This window comes from Panthera onca, chromosome B2 (assembly GCF_046562875.1).
Source record: "Panthera onca isolate mPanOnc1 chromosome B2, mPanOnc1 haplotype 2, whole genome shotgun sequence".
Lineage (NCBI taxonomy): Eukaryota > Metazoa > Chordata > Mammalia > Carnivora > Felidae > Panthera > Panthera onca.
Window position 1 is genome coordinate 132751310 of NC_138343.1, and position 9066 is coordinate 132760375.

At 41.3% G+C, this 9066-nt stretch overlaps 1 pseudogene; it reads left to right on the forward strand.

Moving 5' to 3' along the window:
- Nucleotides 1-912: 912 nt before the first annotated feature.
- Nucleotides 913-1616, forward strand: LOC144616278 (pre-mRNA-splicing regulator WTAP-like; annotated as a pseudogene).
- Nucleotides 1617-9066: the final 7450 nt, after the last annotated feature.

Genomic DNA, 9066 nt, shown 5'->3' on the forward strand with positions numbered 1-9066 from the left:
GTAATCTATATACTGGAATATTCTCTGTGGAACATGCTAGAAAAAAGAAAACATAGCACTTTTGTTAGAACTTTATGAAAGAAAGAGCTTTAAATCACCTGCAAATATAGAGCCAGGTTTCAGCATATCATGTCGAGACATTGCCTCTAAATTTTCCTTGTTGTTTCAGGACTTAGCCAGACAATCTTTATTCACTTTAATGAATGTCACTTCCCATTTGCCAGTGTGGAAAATTCAGGGTTTGATAGTGTGAAATGCTGCATTGGTTATGCAGAACCCCATTCAAGGCCATGATTTTTTTCTACACATTTTATGATATTATTTTGTCTAGACATGTATGTCCTTATTACACCGAATTATAGCATTTATTGCCAAATTGCTTTAATCAGTTATCACCATTCAAAAACTATGTGTTCAAAAGAGTTTACAAGGAAGCAAAGTGTAATAATGAGATGAAGGAAGTAAACTGTGTTAAACTAGGCATCATGTCTCTTGATTAAAATAGCTGTTACCTCCCCAACCACCACCTATGAGCCCAGTCATGAAAACTTAGCCAGTTATATCCCACAGAGCATTTTTACTTAGAGAACCTCAAATATTATTTGGGTGAACTCAGGCTTCCTCTACTACTTGTATTCTCCATATTCTTAGACAAAAGCAGAATAGCTAAGTATATTTTTGAGTTCCACTACAGGAAAAATTTGAGGATAACAATGATTAGCCTTAAGACTATAAATAATCTTCCTTCTCAGCAATTACATCTTAGCAAATAAAGGGGAGCACCGGGGCTGTGGCGCGAGGGGCATTGTAGGGGTAGCGGTAGCATGGGCTGGTGGCCTGGGTGAGTGGAAAGGGCCGCCTTGGCCTGTGTGACTGGTGGTACCCGTGGGGACTCTGTCTAGAGAGGATTCAAGATGACCAACGAGGAATCTCTTCCCAAAAAGGTTTGAGTGAAACACACTTCAAAGTTACGGCCTGAGATGAGTTAATTCTCCAATGGAGACAATCGGAAGCATATGTCCAAGCTCTGGAGGGCGGGCACACAGACCTCAGTCCCAGTGAGGTAACTGGGGTTAAGGGAATCTGAAGAAAAACTAAAGACACAAGAGTCTGCTCACAGGGAAGACATCCTTGTAATACGACTGACAAGCAAGGAGCAGGAAGTAGCATGTAGTGCTCAAATCTATTAATTCGGGCGAGTCCAGCAGCAGAGTGCTGCCCAACTGAGATCAACAAGGGTAGACCCAGTGATCAGCTTGTTTTTCCTAAAAATGAAAGGTGAACCAGAACAGACTAAAGGCAAACCAGAGCAAGCCCAAAATGAACTGAGTGCCTGGAAGTTTACTCCTAGTAGGTGAACAAGTCATACTCCCCAGTCAAGACCTCCATGACAGTCCCACAGGGAGGAAGCAGTGGCAGGACAGCCAAATACTCGTTTCCACACCCCAACTCAGACTTTTTGAGCCAAAAAAAAATCGCATTCTTATACTATCCAGCCTGTAACGGTTCACGTAAAACTTATCAGATGAACCTTGTGTTTCAGCGTTTGCTTCAGAGGCCTGATGGTGTCGGACTATTCCTAAGAAGTGGCCGCCTCCAAAAAATTCCCCTTCTAGAACGTGTGGACACTTGAGAAATGTTTCTGTTTGAAGAAAATAGACGGACAAACAGAAGCCTTAAGTCTGTGGCACACTGTGTCTTCAGACAGTTGGGAGGAATGTAAACGTAGATTAAAAATCATGAATTGAACATATAAAACTCCATAAAATGTGAAAAATGGAATATGCCTCGCTCTTAACCTTGAGCATAGTGACCTAGAGACACTGTAGATCCGTTTTGTCCATAAGACTGTGGATTTCATGATGATTGTTAAACTATTGGATCAAAACCCAAGTGCGGTGAATTTTGCCTTTAAAGAGTTTATTTGCTAAGAACCAACTTAATAGTTATGAGAGAATCAAATAATAGATGTCTGTATAAGCAGTTCATATATTTAGCCATTTAGTTTGGAGCTCTATATTACTTGATTGAGCCTAAAGTCAGTGTGGTTTTAATCAATGGTTTGTTCTTTGAATGGTTGTTAGTGCTGTAGATAATCTTATTAAAGACTGCAGACAGAAAGGTGTTCTATGAGACTTCAGGTTGAAACTGAGGTGTCATAAACATTCATTTCACTACTAGGTTCTATAAGGATGTTGGCTGTGCTGAGAATCACTGCATTTTTTTCGGTACTGAAATTAAGTCCCCATGGCATTCAACAGGCACACACTGAAAGGGCATCGTGCTTGGTGTTAATGGGGGAATGTGTTTCCTTCATTTGCGCCTGGGCCTTTTGTATTGCCTTCCTCATAGTAAATTAAATGTGCCTTGAAAAAAAAAAAAATTGTGTCTTGAATATAACTTCAAAGAAACTCTCTGACTTAAAAAATATTTTCGGAATTCCTCCCCCCTTTAAATCAAATGGGGTGATTACAGCTAAGATTAGATCCTTCATATGTTTGTGAAAAGAGTGGCTAACACCTGGAAAACATCGTGGTTCCAATTCTTAGTGTAATTTAGCAGGAAGTCACCAGCCAAGATGGCCAGCTCAATGCCTCTTCTACATCATAGGTACTGAAATAGTATCCACTATTTTAGCTATATATAAGCTTTACATATTATATAGCTATATAAATAGTGTCTCTTACTGTACTCTATTAATGACCACATTTCTAATTCACAAGCATATGGCCTAGGTGGCTTCTTTGTTCTCATGTTTTAAATGAGGTACTTGGGTTAGATGTTCTCTGAGGCCCATTTCAGCCCTAAAATTTTATGATTTTGTGTTCCATGAGATGAACTGGCCATCTTGTCTTTTATATGTGCCCACCTGCTAACTCAGATGTAACCACTCCCTCATTCCCAACAGGAAGAGTCTAAAATAGTTTGTAGGTAGTTCGTCTTTTACAAATGTCGCAAAATGAAGACAATAATACGAAATCAAGTCTAATTTCAGCAGAAGAGAATGACTTTTCAAAGACATTCCTGCCTTGAAGAGATGTGAGGCATTTTCCAAAGACTCCTTTTATGTCATTTGTTGTGGCATGAAGTGCTACATGCCAGCTAATTTAAAAAATGGTTCAAGTTGAAGTTTCATCTAGTTTGGTCTAGAACATAAGACTCTATATTTTATTATAAAACTAGGTCTGACCAAGGCAGTCTTGTGGAATGTAATGATTCCAAGGAAATAATAATGCCATGAAATATTTAGGAAACAGTTCTTAACACTTATATTGACACAAATATTATGCTGGTTCGTCCATTTGGACTTTTTTTTAAGTTTATTTATTTTAAGAGAGAGAGCGTGTGAGCACAAGTGCATGTGTGAGTAGGGGAGGGGCAGGGGGAGAGGGGGAGAGAGAGAATCCGAGGCAAGCTCCACACTGTCAGCACAGAGCCCAACCTGGGGCTCAGTCCCACAGATTGTGAGATCACGCATGACCTGAGCCAAAATCAAGAGTCAGACGCTTAACTGAGCCACCCAGGCGCCCCATTTGGACATTCTAAGAAATACCATCAGGGGCGCCTGGGTGGCTCAGTCAACTTCAGCTCAGGTCATGATCTCACAGTTTGTGGGTTCGAGCCCCATGTCGGGCTCTGTGCTGACAGCTCGGAGCCTGGAGCCTGCTTTGGGTTCTGTGTCTCCCTCGCTCTCGGCCCCTCCCCCGCTCGTGCTCTGTCTGTCTCTCAAAAATAAATGAAAATGTTAAAAAAAAAATACCATCAGCATCTGTACATGGATAAAATCAGCTTCTAACAATAAGGAGGTTAGCTAGCCTAAGAATCTTCCAGGCACTATTCTGAGGTCCCGACTGTGTGGTTCACAACTGGATGTTATTCTTCTTCCCATGAAAAGGAAGGGAAGCGGGAGAGAAGCATGTGTGATAAAGGGGAAGATAGCTCTGCCCTCCGCCATTACTACAGGAAAGTCTTTTGTTAGAGATGGAATTTTACTTAGTTCATTCATTCATTCATTCATTCATAGCACTGACTGGGTAGGTGCCCCCTGATTCCCCACTGGTTACTTGCTAGAATCACACCCCATTCCAGCACCTGATCCTCCCAGGAAAACGAGCCGCCCAAACCCAAAGCCTGTCACAAGTCACTTTTCCCTCAGCCCAGACAGTCTGTGGCGTCCTCATGTGTATTTTGCATAATTACCCTTTGCAGTTTCCTAGCCAAAGATCTCATCTGAAGTTAAAAGAAGAAGCTCATTTTCTCCTTGGATTTCCGTGCTCCTGGGAAACTTCATCTTGAACCATTTTTTAATTAGACAGCCCTGTTCCAGGAGTCTCCGAAATCCCACTTCTTGATGTGGCTGACTTTATTCAGGACGCACAGAGCTTAACACAGAGACGTCTGCAAAGATTGCTGCCAATTCTGTTGACCCATTTAAGCCCTGGTGATTTCTCCGCCACCGGGTCTCTTTCTAAGTTCACAGCCAGCCACACTACAGGGGAGGTCGGTGTGAAGGTCACATGTCCACCAGCGATGACGACCAGGCTATCAACTCACCATTAATCTGCCACCTAAGGTGAACCTGAGGTTTAGACCAAAAGAAAAGCCTTTTTCCTAGTTCTTTAGATTATTTATAACATTCTTCCTCCCTACTTGTTATCCTTTATTTCTGGAGCTGAATTGAATAATGGATGCTCTGTCATCAGCATTTCCATAAGGTTAAGATGGAGTAACCTGTTTAACAAGTATTTCATTAGGGAGAATGAAAAAGGTAGACTAAGAAATTCCACTAAAAGTTTGTTATATAATTTTAAATGCTTTAAAATAACGTCACAATATCCTTCTTTAAAAAAGATCGGCCTTTTGTGGAAGATGTTATTAGTGAAGTCCTTGAAGCAAGTGGTGGAAAATGGGTTTTTCATTACTTCAAAGGCAGTATTAAAGGACCATGAAATTCAAAGCCCCTGGTTTTATCACAGCCATTTTTATGTCAGGATTTAAACATTTTCCTACTCGACATTCTTCTAACTGTAGTTTCACAGGAAAGAATTGTTATAATTGGCCTGGATCATAGTATGATTATTAAGTGATAGGCATCAATTAAGCTGATATTTAAATTGGAGATATTCATATCAGATAAGAGGAAAGTATGATTATAATTAAATGCGTAAAATGTATAATCTGCTTTGGGAGTACACTTTAAACCGTGTGATTATTTGTTGGCATGTAAGCTGTCACAAAAATTCTCCTGCCTATTTCCTCTTTGCTCACCGTCGCTAACCATAAATAAAACGTTTCATACCTATTTTCCTTAATCTTAATATGATTATGGGGGGGTGCTTTATGTAGATTATCATGATGAGGCTGTATCATTTAGGAATAAAAAGAAGCAGAGAGAGGGGAAGTGTTGAAAATGGTAACCCAAGATCGCTCTCATGAATACGGAGCTGTCAAACGCACTTTCATTCCCCAGAGTTAACCTTTTGGTTCCCAGGATTTTGCCACGTGTTGTGATGACAGCATGAGCACTAATACAGTAATGCAATCATACAAGAATGATGTGCTTGCTAAGGTCTTAGGGATTTAGCAGTTGTGTGAACTCACTACTCGGATTGTCGGCTATTTTTAAAAGTATAGAAATACTGTTAAACAGCAACATCCGTAAAGTTTAAAGTGTTATTTGTTTACCTACTGGAGACCAGAAAAGTTCAAAAACTCAGATTCACGCATTTTAACACTGTTATGTGCTTAGACAAACAAAAATACTCACTAAGACCTGAAAGGGGCGGGGCGGGGTTGGGGGGAGATTATCACTTTCATACATTTTTTATTTTCATTTGGAATCCCTTGAAAATAGAAGGGCTTCATTTACATCATATGTAATTTCATCCACATCTAAAATATGAATCAATGCCAATTATTATTTTTCTCTTTATGGAATGTATTCTTTTCTGGCCACCTCTTCAGGCATTGACAAGCAGCCGGGCGGCATCCGTTGGGGTTATTCTACCCCAGCTACTGGGTGAGAAACCATTGGCCGGGGTCTGTCAAGACAGACCCACCCTTCAAAACACAGTTATTAACCAGAGGTGATTATGTGATCTAATTCTATCCACTTGGAGCGAAACTCTGAATTTTGTGTAACGATAAAGGGAAAAAAACCGCCCAATGTCCTAATCCCACCACACGTGACCTGGAGACAGGAGTGTGCATATTGAGTTTTAGCTGCAGCCACCTTATGGCCACGAGGGAAGCCAGCCTGAGCATGAGGCTGATCCATAAGGATGAAGGGACAAGAAGAACTACAAGACCGAGCGAGACGTCTAGCTGAACTGCACCCGAAGCCCTACCTCTTCACTCTCAGTGACCTGAGCCAATCTATTCCCATCATGATTTAAGCCAGACTGTAGTGATATTCTATTATTTGTAACCAAAAGCATCCTACCAGATACAAAATTTAGTGCTAGGAGTGGTGCCATATACATGATGGGTCTTAAAATAGTGAACGAACTGCATCTAGGAAAGCAGAGCGATGAGGAAAAATCTCATTTTTCTACGGCTGAAGTTGGTAAATCTTATTATAGAGTTTCAAAATAGCTGGTTAAATGATTGCCTGTTGTAGCTTACAGCAGAGTTCAAGTGCTAACCAAAATTGCAATATTCAGTGATTTAGTAGGAAATGTTCAACTTTCATTAAAGTCCCTCGGGAGAGAGACAAGATTGGCCTAAAACTAACCAATCTGAAAAAACAAAATTTAAGAAATATAGCTTTTTTTGGAAAGAAACCCTCTCTGTAAGTGGTTTTCCTTCCTAGACTGGTAAAAGCCTGATTAAGACTGAGGAGATTGGGGGCACCTGGGTGGCTCAGTCGGTTAAGGATCCAACTTCGGCTCAGGTCATGAACTCAAGATTCATGAGTTCGAGCTCTGCATCGGGCTCTGTGCTGACAGCTCAGAGCCTGGAGCCTGCTTCAGATTCTGTGTCTCCCTCTCTGCCCTTCCCCCACTCACACTCTCTCTCCTCTCTCTCTCAAAAGTAAATAAACATTAAAAAAAAAAAAGAATTAAAAAAAAACACTGATCAGATTTTTAAAAATCAAATTCTCTGCCCTAGGGTAGGATGCAGGATGGAGAAGCCATCACTGGAGACAAAGCTGATATCTGAGGGAAACCTAATCCTTAACCCTCTCCCAGTAACCAGAATTTCCAAATAAGCCCCAAGCCAAAGGTTGGGCTCTTATTCAAACCTGGGGCAATCTCTAGGCTCTTCTAATATCAGAGATAGGCTCCCAAGGTGATACAGGCCCCAAAAGAGAATTGTCCCCACTGTCCATCTTTGTCATAACCCAAAAGACAAAGGATAGGTAAGATAGTCCCAGAGAATAGGAGTAGGTTCTACAAGATAAGCAACTAAATCATTCACTCCTCATACAAGGCAAGGATTGCTCAGTGTTCCTGTCCAGGAGGATATGAACCGATAACCACTCCATGCTGCTTCCTATTCTTTTTACAAATGAAATCTCTATTGTAGCTTACCACCTTCTCTCCATCATATGTATGCTGGGGAGTGCAGGGGATGTGTAATTTAGGTTTGTTGACTTGTTACTGACCATTAGAAGTTATATCAGTATTTTATTAAATTTTTTTTTTTTAAAAAAAGGACTTCACCTAGAAATCCTGCCCTGGAGATGGGAGTAACTGGAAGAGACTTCACTGTCTTCCTTTAGACTGGTGGTTCTTAACTTTGGTTGCTACTCAGAACCACTAGGAACTTCCTGTGGCCAAGTCGCACCTAGATTAATTGAATCAGAGTCTCTAGGGGAGAAACAGGCTGTCAAGTGGCCCCAGATACAGCTTGGTTGAGAACAAGTGCTTCCATTTAGGGGTGGAGATTTGGGCAACCTAGATGTGGGGAGGAAGATGCATGGATGCCGGTTTAGCAGAAATCGCAGTGGATCTTGCTCGTTCCGCAAGTCATTTTACTCCTCTCTTTTTGAGTAAGAGCCTTGATTGGCCTCATTCTGGCTTTAGTCAGTCATGGGAACACACATACCTTGCTACAGACATTGATTCAGAAGAGGACATTTGACCTAATGTGTTCCAATTAGAGGAAAGCTCTGGACTTTTGATTTATGGTTGGGAAAGGGAAAATATGAAGTAAAAATATTAATATGGACTGTCCCTGAACAAATCAACTTCCAGAGGATACAAGACCTTGAAAAACTGCAGGAAAGGGGTGCTGGGGCCCAGAATATCCCATATGTGAAAGCTACCCTACCTCTGAATGAAGTGGGTAAATTCCTTTTATTGATTAGTACAGTTGGAATTGGGTTTTCTCTTGCATGTAACTGAAAGCATCCAAACTGATAGACTCTGCAGTGGACATAGTCAGTGCTCTGCTAAGAGCCTTGGGATTCCATTTCCATCCTCCTCCCCATCCCTCCCCCACCCCACCATTGTACATGCTCCATTTGCATCCAATGGCCTGTATCTATGATACTCCTCAGAAGACTGTTCTCAGGCTACTGGAGCTGCTTTGCTATTTGCTCAGAGGGCCAGAAGTGCCTTGGATTTATATCCTCCCCAGGGCAGGCCACCTCCAAGTACGTGAGCATGAAGCCCAGTTTCCTTGCCCGGAGTTGGACAAACCCTGAGGCATATTTTTTCTTCATAGCATGGTTTGGGATCTTTTCCTTTGCTGGGCTTCTTCCATTCCTTATCCAACATGTCCTACTCACTTCCCCATTTCTGCTGGGAGCACTTCCTTAACAGATGACTTGAACACAGATCTTCGCTTGGAGTCTTCCTCTGGGGAACCCAAACTAAGGCACATGCTAATCCCCACTAGTGTTGAACTCTATGTGAAGCATATAGCATGAGATTGATAAATGTGACCTACTGGCTCAGCAGCCAATTGCTATTTCTAAAAATACCATCTCTTATTTTACAGGATAAATAGCAAAACATATTTAGCAATGAGATACATGGCAGAATCAAATTTTAGAGTGAAGTCCAGAGAGGTCATGTAGCGAACCTGTTACATTACATATGAAGAAATTAATGTCTAGTG